At 43.4% G+C, this 14,195-nt stretch overlaps 1 protein-coding gene across 1 annotated transcript in view; it reads left to right on the forward strand.

The window, feature by feature from the left end:
* The first annotated feature begins 554 nt into the window (after window positions 1-554).
* RAB27B (RAB27B, member RAS oncogene family) overlaps window positions 555-14,195 on the forward strand; it is a 100,257-nt gene continuing 86,616 nt past the window's right edge. The window contains exons 1-2 of the mRNA XM_033164077.1: window positions 555-677; window positions 819-910. The gene's annotated coding sequence lies outside the window, so the exon portion shown is untranslated. The remainder of the gene's footprint in view (window positions 678-818; window positions 911-14,195) is intronic.

Consider the following 14,195-nt stretch of genomic DNA (forward strand, 5'->3'; position numbering starts at 1 on the left):
ATAGGTCTACAGCAGGTGCCCCATCCCTGCCTTTCAGCAATAAGTTGGGCTCCAACATCTGGACAGCCACAGTTTCCCTATGCCTGATGTGGCTTTGTGGGGTGTGTGTGTGTGTGTGTGTGTGTGTGTAAAACAATGCAAGGCTCTATTCTGTGCCCGCCCACTGCAACACCCCACCATTCCAAGGAAATTTGCACCACACAATCCTTGCATGCATACCCAAAAGTAGTCTGCAGCTAGTGGGGCTGCAGCTTTTGTGAGTCTTCTTGAGAACCATTTTCCTTTGGACAGCGAACCCTTGTCTTCTTCAGCGCCAGAGCAAACATTGAGTTTTGTTCTTTTTAAAGAAAGAAAGAAAGAAAGGTGCTTCTCTTGCTTCATAGAACCATAGGATTGTAGAGTGCAAGGCTGGTTTTGAATTGTCAGCCTTCTTCCGACTTAAGCCCTTTGTCCCCTTTTCTCTGCCCTCCGTGGCAACTTGGAGCTGTCTGAAAACATGCCAGGAGTCGGGTTGTAACAAGGAGACACTGCAGAACCTGGCACTAGGACCTCCCAGACGCCTTTTCTGAAATGCTGGCTGGTAGCATGTCAGTGGTACAGAGACTGAGCGGCTCTCGCTGTTACACAAGACGAAGGGTAGCAGTCGCAGGAGCATCTTTTGCCTCTTGAAAGCCAAGGTACCTGTTTATCTGCTTGCCGTCCTCAGCATCCTTAACTGCCTTTATCAGAGCCTAGCAGAGTTTAGCTGCAGCGGCAGAACACCAGTGACAGCATTTCCCCCTCCTTCCTCTCATACCTGTGTTTTCTTGCGTCCATAGAGAGAGCAGACAGAAGCAACAGTGCCGTTAAGAAATGGGCTAATTATTTTCCAGCTGGCAGAATCCAGAGGGACTATTTCACACCAAAAAGTGTAAGTAGCTTTTATATCGTCTCCCATGCATAGCTTGTTACTACTGCTTTTGCACCTTCATCTTTTGCCAAAAAAAAAAAAGAACCACACACCAAGCCTCAAACCAAAACAAAGCACATCCCCTTTTTCTAGAAACCTTCCAGTCCTCTTGTGGGGGGCAGTTTATGAAATAAAATGTTTATATTTGTTACAACACACACACACAAAAGTCCTTGCAAAGTCCAGTATGAGTCATGTTCTGTTTTTTGCTTGTTTATGTATGGTCAGAGATGATTTTTCTGTTTGCAATTATCATTATTCTTTTTCTGTTGTGTTCTCCATGGTCACTGAAAGGAGGGACAGGAATGACTTGTGTTAAAACCAGGAAGGAGCTAGTGAGTGTGGGAAACCAAAATACTTGAATTTATTCCAGTTTGGTTCCATTGTCCTCAGTGAAATGAAATAGTTTTTATTCAAACTACTTTGACAATCCCTGGGTTGTGGGCCAGATTCCAAAGGGGCCCAGTTTTTTTATTTTAAGACAAACCTTACCCCCCCCCAAGAAAAGCACCTGATGATTTTGTGCCATGCCACAACAGTCCTTTATAAAGACTATCAGTGGTGCTGTAGAGGTGAAAGGGTCCAATCCTGCATTGCAGGGGGCTGGGACTAGATGACCCTTGGGGTCCTTTCCAACTCTGCAGTTCTATGAAACCATATGTCAGGCTAGTAGTTCACATGAAAACACAGGAGCAACAAACACCCTCATAAAGAATCATATGCTCAGGCCTGCATGTTGAGAGACAAGGAACATCATTGCTTAAACCCCACTGTCCCTCAACATATCACTCTCTTGCAACAACACTCTCTTTGCATGTTAAATCAGAAGCAAATCTTATTCACATGCTTAAGTTTGCTCCCTTTTGGTTCTGTGCATCATGCCTTGCAGGCGTGGTTCAGTTACAAGTGGCTATCTCTGCAAGAAAGGGAGTCAAGCTGGATTTGTGGCAGCAGAGTTAGACCAGTGGATCTGAACTATTGGGGCATGTTGTCATTTTCAGCAGAGAAGTGGCAAAAGGAAAGAGGTGTGTTTCCCCACTGTTGTTCCTTGCAGCCCACCTTTCCCTTGCCTCTTTCCCCTGTGATGCAGCAGGAGCCCTGGCCTGAGAGGAAGCAGGTGGGGTAGAGGAAACTGAAGGGTGGAAAAAGAACCCAGCCCATCACCCCAGCTATTGGCCTGTCAATCACAGCTCCTCCCAGCTGTTTTGCAGCCATTTTGTGGTTTACCAGCCCTGGACCAGCTGCCATTGTGTAATTCTGGGGTGGGGAAACTGTGGCTCTCCATATGTTGTTGGACTCCAACTCCCATCATCCCTGACCCCTGGCCATGCTTGCTGGAGCTGATGGGAGCTGTAGTCCCACATCATTTGGAGGGCCACGGGTTACCCACCCCTGGTTAAGTTCAACCCAGACTAGAAGGCACCACTGTGGTTTTAACAGGAGCTGATGGCAGAGGGATATTTTGACAAACCTTAAACAAATCTTTTTTAAAAAAAAATTAGTTTTTTTCAGATTTTGAAATTTACGAATAGTTATCAAACAACCAACATAAAAAGAGAACTCTGAAGAGTCTCCTGGACTTCCCTCCTCCCCTTTGTGAGTCCTTGTATAATGTTTTGTTCCTGCATCTTGTATTAATCCAAATCTATTAAAAGTCCCTTCTTCTTCTTCTTCTTCTTCTTCAGCAATCACTTGTAGCTGAGTAAGATTGTCTTCCATAAACACGGTTTTAACAGTGAGTCTGTAAGTGACTGTGGAAGTTCAACATTAAACTTCAAGAGTTAGTCCAATCCTACTAATAAATTTAATTGTTTACAATGGTTTTTAAGGTAAATTATATATTTCCCCCACTCCTTATTAAAATTTTGCTCTTCCTGATTTCTGAATCTTCCTGTCATTTTTTGCCATTTCAGCATAATCCATCAACTTAATCTGCCATTCTTCTCTGGTAGGGACTTTATCTTCTTTCCATCTCTGGGCTAGTAACATCCAAGCAGCAGCGGTTGTTTACATAAATAATTTTTTCTGATCTGTTGAAATTTCGGCACCTGTTGTTGTTCAGTCGTTCAGTCGTGTCCGACTCTTCGTGACCCCATGGACCAGAGCACGCCAGGCACCCCTGTCTTTCACTGCCTCCCGCAGTTTGGCCAAACTCATGCTAGTTGCTTCGAGAACACTGTCCAACCATCTCATCCTCTGTCGTCCCCTTCTCCTTGTGCCCTCCATCTTTCCCAACATCAGGGTCTTTTCTAGGGAGTCTTCTCTTCTCATGAGGTGGCCAAAGTACTGGAGCCTCAACTTCAGGACCTGTCCTTCCAGTGAGCACTCAGGGCTGATTTCCTTAAGGATGGATAAGTTTGATCTTTTTGCAGTCCATGGGACCCTCATGAGTCTCCTCCAGCACCATAATTCAAAAGCATCAATTCTTCGGTGATCAGCCTTCTTTATGGTCCAGCTCTCACTTCCATACATTACTACTGGGAAAACCATAGCTTTAACTATACGGACCTTTGTTGGCAAGGTGATGTCTCTGCTTTTTAAGATGCTGTCTAGGTTTGTCATTGCTTTCCTCCCAAGAAGCAGGCGTCTTCTAATTTCGTGACTGCTGTCACCATCTGCAGTGATCATGAAGCCCAAGAAAGTAAAATCTCTCCATTTCTTCCCCTTCTACTTGCCAGGAGGTGATGGGACCAGTGGCCATGATCTTAGTTTTTTTGATGTTGAGCTTCAGACCATATTTTGCGCTCTCCTCTTTCACCCTCCTTAAAAGGTTCTTTAATTCCTCCTCACTTTCTGCCATCAAGGTTGTGTCATCAGTATATCTGAAGTTGTTGATATTTCTTCCGGCAATCTTAATTCTGGCTTGGGATTCAGCGGTTGTTTACATAAATAATTTTTTTCTAATCCGTTGAAATTTTGGCACCTAGAATTCCTAAAAGAAAAGTTTTGGGTTTTTAAAGAATAAGTTAATTTAAACATTTTTGAAAATTCACTATATATCTTCTCCCATAATTCTTTTAGTATTTTACATGTCCACCACATATGATAAAACGTGCCTTCTTTTTCCTTACATTTCCAGCATGTATTTGACCTTGCTTTGTACATTTTAGCTAGTTTACTAGGAGTTAACCACCAATGATACATCATTTTCATATAGTTCTCTTTCAACGTATAACATGCTGTAAACTTCAAATCCCAGTTCCATAGCTTCCCCCATGCTGTAAGTTGTATATTATATACTTAAACGTCTCCATCCTTTAATGTGCCCATATGTTTCTCCATCTTTTAATGTGCCCATATCATTTAATTCACATATAAGAGAAACTTTAGATATAAGACTCCTATTTTCCCATCTGTTGTTGGGCAGCAAAAGAAAATCTTGATTTTTCTCTTGACAATAAAAATAAGTGATCTCTTGCCTATATTGTATTCAGTTCAGCTGCTTAAATTTTGTGCCAGCCATTTATGAAGGAGCGCTATGTCTCTTTGATTATTTTTCCTAAATAAACATAGTTAATGAAAAGGGTTGTCATTCTGGTCCATTTAAAAACAACAACAAAGAGAACTGTCATTGATTTAAATAGGATAAATATTGCATCCAAGATAACCCATTAATTGGTAATAAACATGAAATAAACAAGCAGATGTTGGGTTGTGTTTGATATAAAGTTCCTATCATATAAGGAAGTTTTCCTTCCTGCAGCAGTTTTTGTGCTATTAGCTATCTTTCTTGTTGAGCCTAACAAAGGTCCGTATAGTTAAAGCTATGGTTTTCCCAGTAGTAATGTACGGAAGTGAGAGCTGGACCATAAAGAAGGCTGATCGTCGAAGAATTGATGCTTTTGAATTATGGTGCTGGAGGAGACTCTTGAGAGTCCCATGGATTGCAAGAAGATCAGACTTATCCATTCTTAAAGAAATCAGCCCTGAGTGCTCACTAGAAGGACAGATCCTGAAGTTGAGGCTCCAGTACTTTGGCCACCTCATGAGAAGGGAAGACTCCCTGGAAAAGACCCTGATGTTGGGAAAGATGGAGGGCACAAGGAGAAGGGGACGACGGAGGATGAGATGGTTGGACAGTGTTCTCGAAGCTACTAACATGAGTTTGGCCAAACTGCGAGAGGCAGTGAAGGATAGGCGTGCCTGGCATGCTCTGGTCCATGGGGTCACGAAGAGTCGGACACGACTGAACGACTGAACAACAACAACAAATGGGGCAGTAGCCATGGCCTTGTGGCTACTGGCTTGACAGGACCATAGAACGGCTCATCCTGCAGAATAACCCAAAAACTCTGTGCTGGAGTTTCCAAGGTGGCTGAAATGTTTCTCTGAGTCAAACCCATATCTTTCTTGTTGCTTTGGCCAATTTGCAAATCCGAATAGCTATCCAAACACTGTCCAAACCAGATAGAACATCATGCATTATTAGAAAACGGTGTTAAAATTGCATAAGAAGAAAACAGAAAACAAACAAAAGAAATGTTCCTCAAACAAATGTAGGATGGAGAATTCCTGAATTTAAATGAGGATGCAAGTAAACTCAGTAGAAAACAGCAACATCGTGCATGTGTACTGATAGGATAGGAACTTTATATCAAACAGCACCCAACAGGTGTCAGGGGTGTCTGCTGGTGAGAGGCAGAGCCAGAGCTAATGATGGGCTGAGCCAGGAACAGAAAAGCTTTACTACTAATAGTAATGCTACTACTATTAATGCCACTATGGCTTAACTAATCCATGACAAGGACCATCCTGCTTCAATTTTCATCATGGCTACCTGAAGTTAGAACTCCCATGCAAGTCTACTCAGAAGTAAGATGGATTAAATGGGGCTACTCTAAGGGAAGTAGGCGGAGGATTTTTGCGTGTGCCGGCAACAAACCAATGCAGCTACTGTTCTGGTAGGCGTCTGAAAGTAATTCCTTTCTGACCTCAGTGTGCTCTATATATATAAAGGTAAAGGTAAAGGGACCCCTGACCATTAGGTTCAGTCGTGTCCGCTCATCTTGCATTACTGGCCGAAGGGAGCCGGCATACAGCTTCCGGGTCATGTGGCCAACATGACAAAGCCGCTTCTGGCGAACCAGAGCAGCGCACGGAAACGCCGTTTACCTCCCCGCCGGAGCAGTACCTATTTATCTACTTGCACTTTTGACGTGCTTTCGAACTGCTAGTTGGGCAGGAGCTGGGACCAAGCAATGGGAGCTCACCCCATCTTGTACAGTCACACAAAACCCCACACTGCCCCTTCCAGTTCTTCTGAAAGTATACAGAAGGGAGGCGCTTAAAAAAGCCAGTAAATATGAGGAGGAAGATGCCAGGAGATGCACAGAATTAAGACAGGGGGCCACAGGTTGTCCATCTGTTTTCACTTGGATGGTTCTGCACTGACTGACTGGCACTCCCTCTAATGTCTATGGGCGATATCCAGCTTTGCTGATGCAATGCACTTCTGTATGCAAGACAGAATTCCTGTCCCCTCCAAACATACACAGACGCCCTCAAAATTAGCTCTGGGATGTTGGGGGCCCTTTTGATCAGATGCGGGGGGTGGGGGAGAGAGAGGAAATGGAAGTCCCATTGCTGGGCCAGCATTGGCTACAACTGTATTTTTGGGGGAGGGTCATTTGTTGGGGGAGATAATATATTTGTGTAATCAATGCTTGTGCAGAGGAACTCTGAAGTTTGTAAGTTTTGCTCTCACTCTGTAAGAAAGATGAGTGATCTCTTTCATCTTACTAGAAATATCTGCTTCTTCATCAAAACCACTTAACCATGCTACTTAATGAAATCTGAAATGGAAGTGTGGATGGGGGCTCATGTTTGGATTCCAGATGCTGAAAAGATATGCACCCGATGGCCATGATCTCAGACAGATGTTTGTTCCATCCAGTGTAACATCTTTGTGCACATAATTGTGCTAAACCGAAGTGCAGAACTGATTGAAACTAAGCTAGGAAAGTGTGAGCCTTGCAGTGGTAGATGTTCAGTTCAGTTAAACTAATTTAGGTTACTTAACCTCAACAACAGCTCATCACAAAATCCTTTGAAGGAAAGGACAACGTTGTAAGCACAAAAATAACAGCAGCGGCAGAGTTTGCTTCCAGTAGTGGTACTAATAACAAATGCTAGATTACTACATGCTACAGTGAAGGCACCCTGTGAGTAAAAATAATAGCCTTTCCTTAAATTCCTGGATGAATGGATGAAAGATTCTGAACTGCTGGGATATCTCTAAAAGGACATACACAACCTGATTAGTCCTTGGATTTTTAAAAAGTGCTGTCACACTAGGTAGAGGTAGCATAAAATCATAGACTTGTAGAGTTTGAAGGGACCCCCAAAGGTAATACATTAATAGACCTGAAACCTCCCTGACAGCCTCTGTTTATTTGGGATTGCTAATTCAGCAAGGCAGATTCCTTCCTATTAAATTTAATAAGGTTGCTGTCAGTTGAATGGGATGTTCATGGCTCCCACAGGTGCTCTGTGAAGATGGAGATTTGTTGCATTAACTGACTTGCCAATCAGAATTAGAGGTGCTGCTGCCTAGACTGACCTTATACAACAGATATGAGAGAAAGCATTGCACTCATCTCCCTGTTAGAATCCCTTAGGTAGCTGCTATTTTTTTTTTTGCCATTGTCAGATCTTAGTTTACAAGCTCCTTGGGGCAAGATCCTGCTTTTCTCCCTTACGCTATGAATCAAATGTTGGGGAAGAAAGAAATGATAAAAAGGCCACCCATTAATGGCTGGAAAATTACTTTCAAAAATGGAATTCGTTACCCATTTCGCAGAGATGTTTTGCAGGAGCATAGGAGAACTATTTGTTTTAAAGGAATAATTTCATAATTATCTCCCTTACTAGCAAAATGACTGTTATTTTCATTGATGAGTATGTGGAATCCCTGGGTTCTTTCCAGGCAGGCACACATGGTTCTCCTGCAGGATCCTTACTAGAGACAGCTGGGCTCTACAGGGCCTTAGTAAACATTATGAAGAAGTACATACCACATCTCCCCTGCTCCCCAGTGTCTTCACAGTAACAGCTAGTAAAAGTAATAAGCATCATGACTTCATGCCCAGAGAAAAGTTTATATTGTGTCATGTGTTACTGGGCAGACACCAGTCGAAGCCAGCAACACATCCTTCATAAAATCTAGTTAGGCTCTTGATAGTGAGGTGTTGTTCCTAATTCCATTGCTTTACTATTACTCACAAGACTGATCGGGAGGAGAACCCTTCACTTTTATGGGAGAAAGAGAAGGAATACCCTTCAAAACACCATTCTTTGGGGGACAGCAACATTTCAAGGGAAGGTTGAGTCATGTGAGCTCAAAATGCGACATCCCAGCTCAAAAAAGCCCTCCTCTTTTTCAGTTAGGCCCAACCTCATTCAAATAGGGTCCAGTTCAAAATGGGGTTTGCTTCCCCCCAACCCTGTTGCTAGTCTCCCTCTCAGTCTCCCTCAGCAAACAGCCCCCCTTAACTTTTGAAAAGGGGTAGAGTAACTTGCAGAACCCAAATTTGAAGTGTACTAGGGTTGGCTGTGTTCAAAGATCACTTCTTGGGGAATATTATTTTCCCTGCACCTTTTGTTCCCTGCCATTAACAAATCAAACCTACTCCAGTCTGTAGATTTGGGTGCTGGTTTGGGTGTCATGCAAGGGCAGCAAACTGTTAGTTGTTTTATTTATTATTGTTGCATTTTTGCTGTTCAAGTAGGGTGAAAAACACTGTTTGCCTGTCTCCATTTCCAAAATAACTCGGCCAGCTTTGGATGCTCTGGACCTTGTGCTAGAAGGTTGGGGGACCATTTCTTGCTCCGTCCCTCAGGCAGCAAAATGTATTGGGCTGGCAGTGGAGGGGGAAGCTATGTAGTTAAACAATAACAGCCTAATAGTCTGTCTCACTCTAGCTGACACCCTAATCAAGTAGCTGGTCAAATATTGTCTCTATGCAACGGCATAGCATTTGACTACAGTCATTTCTAATCAAATATTTCAAGAACGCCACTGTGTAGATGACATTATGTTATCATTTCTCCGCCCCTGCCCCCTAGCAATATAAATAAAATTCTGTTTCATTGCACTGTCCTTTAACAGCAAGAGTAGGAGTGAGAGCTGATTGCTCCCAGCCCAGCAATAGTTGGGAAGCGCATCTAGTAATGTAGCAGAATTTCTCTCATTGGCTACCTCCTGTCACTATAAATAAATAAATTTTCAAACTGATGCTGAAGTGAAGAGTACTGAAATTAAGGTGGGAAAACTGAGTAACTGAGTGAAATTAAAATTGACAGATCCACCCATCCCTAGCTGCTGGTCCTTTTAGCTCCATTGGAGGAGCCATGTTGGATAGCTTTGGTCTCCTTCCTGTGCGTCTTCCATAGAAAGCATTCCTTGTTGATTGCCTTGTGTCTTATGGATGGGCTGGACCCGTGCTCGACTGAGCAATTTAATTTGGCAGAATCCCACTAACATAGAAGAGATAATCCAGCCATTCATTAAAGGAATTTGGGTCATGAGGGACTTAAATTGCAAGTTATGCTGCTTGTTATGAGCGTGATTAATAAGAATCACAAGGTAAGCAACCAAACTACCAAGGAGGAAAGAAAGAGAATTTAGATAAGAAAAAGGCAGAAAGGATTGGACAGTCTTGGGACCATGTTAGAACGTTCTCTTCAGGAGTATAAACTAAGTGCGTTGTTTCTGCAGGAGATAAAGACCGATCTCTCTGTAAGTGTCTCTCGGTTAAGACTGACTAAAAGTGTGAGGCTTATTTGGTTTTATATGATGCTTAAGGAAATCCTAATATGGCAGATATTCTTCTTTCATGTTCTGCTCATCCACTTCATGGCTGCAGAAGGTCACTTTAGACAAAGCATCTTTCTTACATGGAGAGGTAGCAGGTAAAAGCTGGAACAGCTGCCAAGCCTGCTTTCAACTGCGAAAAGCTTGTTGTTGTTCAGTCATTCAGTCGTGTCCGACTCTTCGTGACCCCATGGACCAGAGCATGCCAGGCACGCCTATCCTTCACTGCCTCTCGCAGTTTGGCCAAACTCATGTTAGTAGCTTCGAGAACACTGTCCAACCATCTCATCCTCTGTCGTCCCCTTCTCCTTGTGCCCTCCATCTTTCCCAACATCAGGGTCTTTTCCTGGGAGTCTTCTCTTCTCATGAGGTGGTCAAAGTACTGGAGCCTCAGACTTCCGGCGGCGACGCCATTGTGGGTGGTCGTGGGCTGCTTCGGCTGCGAAGCGCCCAGTCCATCCCGGGGGTTTGGAGCCCCGCTACCGCAAAGCGGGGCTCCGGTGGGGTGCGGGAAGAGCGTCCCGCACCCTGGGCTCCCCGGCTGTGCCCGTTGTGGCTCCGAACCCTTCCCTCGCTCCCCCTGTAAAGGGGGAGTGGGGGTGAAGGGACGACGGAGCCGGGCTATAGGGGACATGCCCCAACCGGGATGTAAATGCGGCAGCAAAGCCTGTGATGAGCGTCTAAGTTCTACCTATCTTTAATGAATTGAAAGAACCCGGTGGTTGTGAGTATTTGACTGATTTTGATTGACTTTTATATCTTTGGAACGATTCGGGGGGAAGAGGAAAAGGAGCCTGCCTCCCTCCCTTCGGGAGAGAAAGAAAATAACCAGTTTGAGTGACTGCTGCTACAATAATGGATACAAAGGGTTTGGAATTTGAAAACTGAGACTGCTGAGATTTCCCTTAGGGGATTAAGTGGGCAGAAAATATCTCCTTTTAAAGTTTTGATCTTTACACTCTGGCTTCAGAAAAAATGGCGATGGGAAATTTGGACTGACGTGGGAAACAATTGAAACAAAGGAAGGAAGAGACAGGAACTGAAATTTGACACTCACCCTCTCCTCCAAAATGCTGGACTTCGTGTTTGAACTTGTTTTGAACTCTGGTTTAAAGGAGGATGAAATGTTTGCTGTCTTGAGGCTGGAACTGCTTAATCGGAAATTGCAAGTCTTGAGTGGGATTATAAATAAAAAGAACTTACTTCCCACAGAGGAGGCTTTTCAAAAGTTTTACACAATGGAAGCAAACCTTGGCAAAGAGTTAGAAGGGGTACTTGAAGGATGGTCTGAAATGGCTGGGCGACTCCGGGAAAAGGAACCGTTTTCTGGGGGTGGCAGCCCCGGAACGGGAAAATTTACAATATCCAGACCCCGAGGTGGGAGCTCGGGGGCAAGGGACATGGAATTAAGATATCTACAAGAAGAAGAAGTATGGTGCAAAGAAACGGAGGAGCCTAGAAATGATGTGATGTGTACCCTGAAACTTGATGCAAGGTCTGTTGTGAATACTGCCTGGATCTGTGGACATTTGGTAAAAGAAGACATCTCGAGGATTGGTTCCGGCGAAAGACAGAGAAAGACAATGGACAGAGGGGGGGGGGTGGGATGAAGTACTAAATGTAAAATTCAAATGGTCTGCTATGGTATCTGAAATCGGAGAGTGAAGTTTGTTAATTATAAGTTTATTTTGAATAAGTAAGGGGATATTGGATTTTAAGTTAAAGCAGCATGATAATGGACAGAAGAAATAAGTTTAGTTTTTATAAGAATATTTTGTTAAGATTTACGATATAATAGGATGATGAAGATAATTGTGTTATCTTTAATTTAAGTTAAATTCTTTTTTATAGAGAAAAGGTGTTAAGAAAGTAAAATATGGATTTAAAACCGAAGGTGAAAAGGCAGGGGAAGTCAAACGTCAAGATTCGGAAATAGAATTTTTTTTTTTTTTGCTAGGTATATAAACAAGAAGAAGAATCCTGGCATTATGTGTATTTGTAATTGTTTTGTATTTGTAGGTGTGGGTCTGGGTTTGTGTTGTATTATGAAAATGCTAATAAATTCTTCAAAAAAAAAAAAAAAACAAAGTACTGGAGCCTCAACTTCAGGATCTGTCCTTCTAGTGAGCACTCAGGGCTGATTTCCTTGAGAATGGATAGGTTTGATCTTCTTGCAGTCCATGAGACTCTCAAGAGTCTCCTCCAGCACCATAATTCAAAAGCATCAATTCTTCAGCCTTCTTTATGGTCCAGCTCTCACTTCCGTACATTACTACTGGGAAAACCATAGCTTTAACTATACGGACCTTTGTCGGCAAGGTGATGTCTGCCTTTTTTTCTTTTTTCTTTTGCTTTTTTTTAGCAAAAAAAAGCTTAACTGAACATAAATAAATAAATAAATAAAGGCAAGTTTGTAGTGTAGAGAATAGCCATTGGCATAGCAAAGAGTCCAAGCTCCTACTTTGGATTGGATCTGGGTTTTTCCGCTGGGGCTGCATGTAGATCTGTAATATAATAAACTCTCTGCTGACGTGTTTGCCACACATAAAGAAAAGCAGCTTTTGAGAAACAGAGGCGTTGCCTTGATTGCTTGTTGGTCAGCTGGGAACTGGGCACTCTCTGCTCTTTATTTGATCTCACCTTGCTTACTGACAAAGGTCAGGTGAATTGTTCATATTTGGATCCAGTCCTTGCATGCATTTATGTGGACATTCTTCATATCAGCATGTAGTAACAGATGTTTTTCAAAAGCGCAACGAATGCATTCACCCGAACGCTCGCCAAAGATCTGGTTGTGCTTTTGTGGCATTTGCAACTCCGATTTTGTGTATTGTATTGTACCGCTTATGGAAGATGCTTTGTGAGAGTGTTTACTGCAAAACCTTTTGTCCTGTGACTGATAAATTAGGCCAGAGCAAGCTTCCCTGCAGCTGGTAGTTAGAGTCAAATGTCCTTCCTAGCATTTGGGAATGCAGGGGGGAGGGGGGCAAATTTCCTGCAAATCGGGTCCTCCCTTAAAGAGGGCACTATTGCGGTGAGACCTGGCAACCAAATCCCTGTGTTTTGGGTGGGTTTGATTGACAGCCACAACACCCAATTGGTAGGTCCCTCAATGCTGAGTTCAATCTGGCCAATGGGATGCAAGCTAAAACGGATCGAGGGACCTACAAATACCCATGCACGTGACCCTGAGCTTCCTCTTTTCGGTGCGTGCATTGGAACACCCGCCCACCTCTCTCTACTTTTAGGGCTTGTGCACTTGACCTTGCTATGCCGTTGTCTGTCATTGGGACAGGGGCATGGCAGGAATTTCCCCCACTTGGCTGATTGGCTGTTGCCATTTGGGTTTTGCCTGCTGTGTAGCAAATTGGCACAACTTGTAAGGTTGCAGATAGGCTCTGGTTCAGGTGATAGGGATGGGGAAACGCTCTCGCCATCCCTATGTGAAGGGTATTCTTTTAAAGGAATCCAGGGACTCGGTGGTTTGGTCAACCCCTGAGAGGGGGTTGTGCCCATGCCTGAGTCCAGGGGGACATTTGGACAGCAGATAGAGCAGGTACTCGGCTTTCCGCTATCCAGGTGTTCACCCTTGGCTGACCTATGCTGGAACCCTGGGTCAGCGCTACCTGCCATGGTGCAGGGAGCTAGTTGAACCAGAGCCTATGCAACCAATCACTTGCTGTAATCAATAAAGTTGTGGCCTAAATTCTGCCAAAAACCAAACCAAAATTTGAGTCATGTCTGAATTTATTTGGGGTGAGGTTAAAAGGACTGAACACGCAATTGCTCATTTCCTTTATGATGGCTGGGACCAGCTTGGTCTTCTTCTCTCCTTGGGGCTGTTCCTGGAAGTAGAGAGGTAGGTGTGTGTGTGTGTGTGTGTGTGTGTGTGTAACTTTTCCTCCATACTTTGGTCATCTGTTTATCAGAGGGCATTCTTTTTAAATTAATTTTATTTTTTCTATAGCATTTTTTTTTTAAAGTTTCTCAACATTGGAAGCAGAATTTAATCAGCTTGGGTTAGTGCACAAATACTGCATCACATTTTCCTGGCACTTTCAAATGCTGGTTATTACATTTACATTCTCCATTGTAATAATCTCATTACATCTGCTAAACTGCCTCGTGTCACAAGGGTTTGTTTTACTAAGTGAAATCTCAGAAATACACACTGTAGCATGCATATAGGGAGAGATCTTTTTTACTGGTGGACCCACTGTGAAAGCACACTTATTTTATGCATTTGTGCAATCTCCTCCCCGGCCCCGGATCAAGTTCAGGAGAAACCTGTTCTCCCAGTTTGCTGCAGGTGCTGGATTTGCACAGGGCTGATTGGCTGGCCCTCGCGCTGTTTTCAAGAGTTAAAAAAAACCTAAGCAGCACTGTTAAATACAGTGGTATCTCGAGTTACAAACACTTCAGGTTACAAACTCT

This window comes from Lacerta agilis, chromosome 11 (genome assembly GCF_009819535.1).
Source record: "Lacerta agilis isolate rLacAgi1 chromosome 11, rLacAgi1.pri, whole genome shotgun sequence".
NCBI classification, from domain to species: Eukaryota; Metazoa; Chordata; class Lepidosauria; order Squamata; family Lacertidae; genus Lacerta; species Lacerta agilis.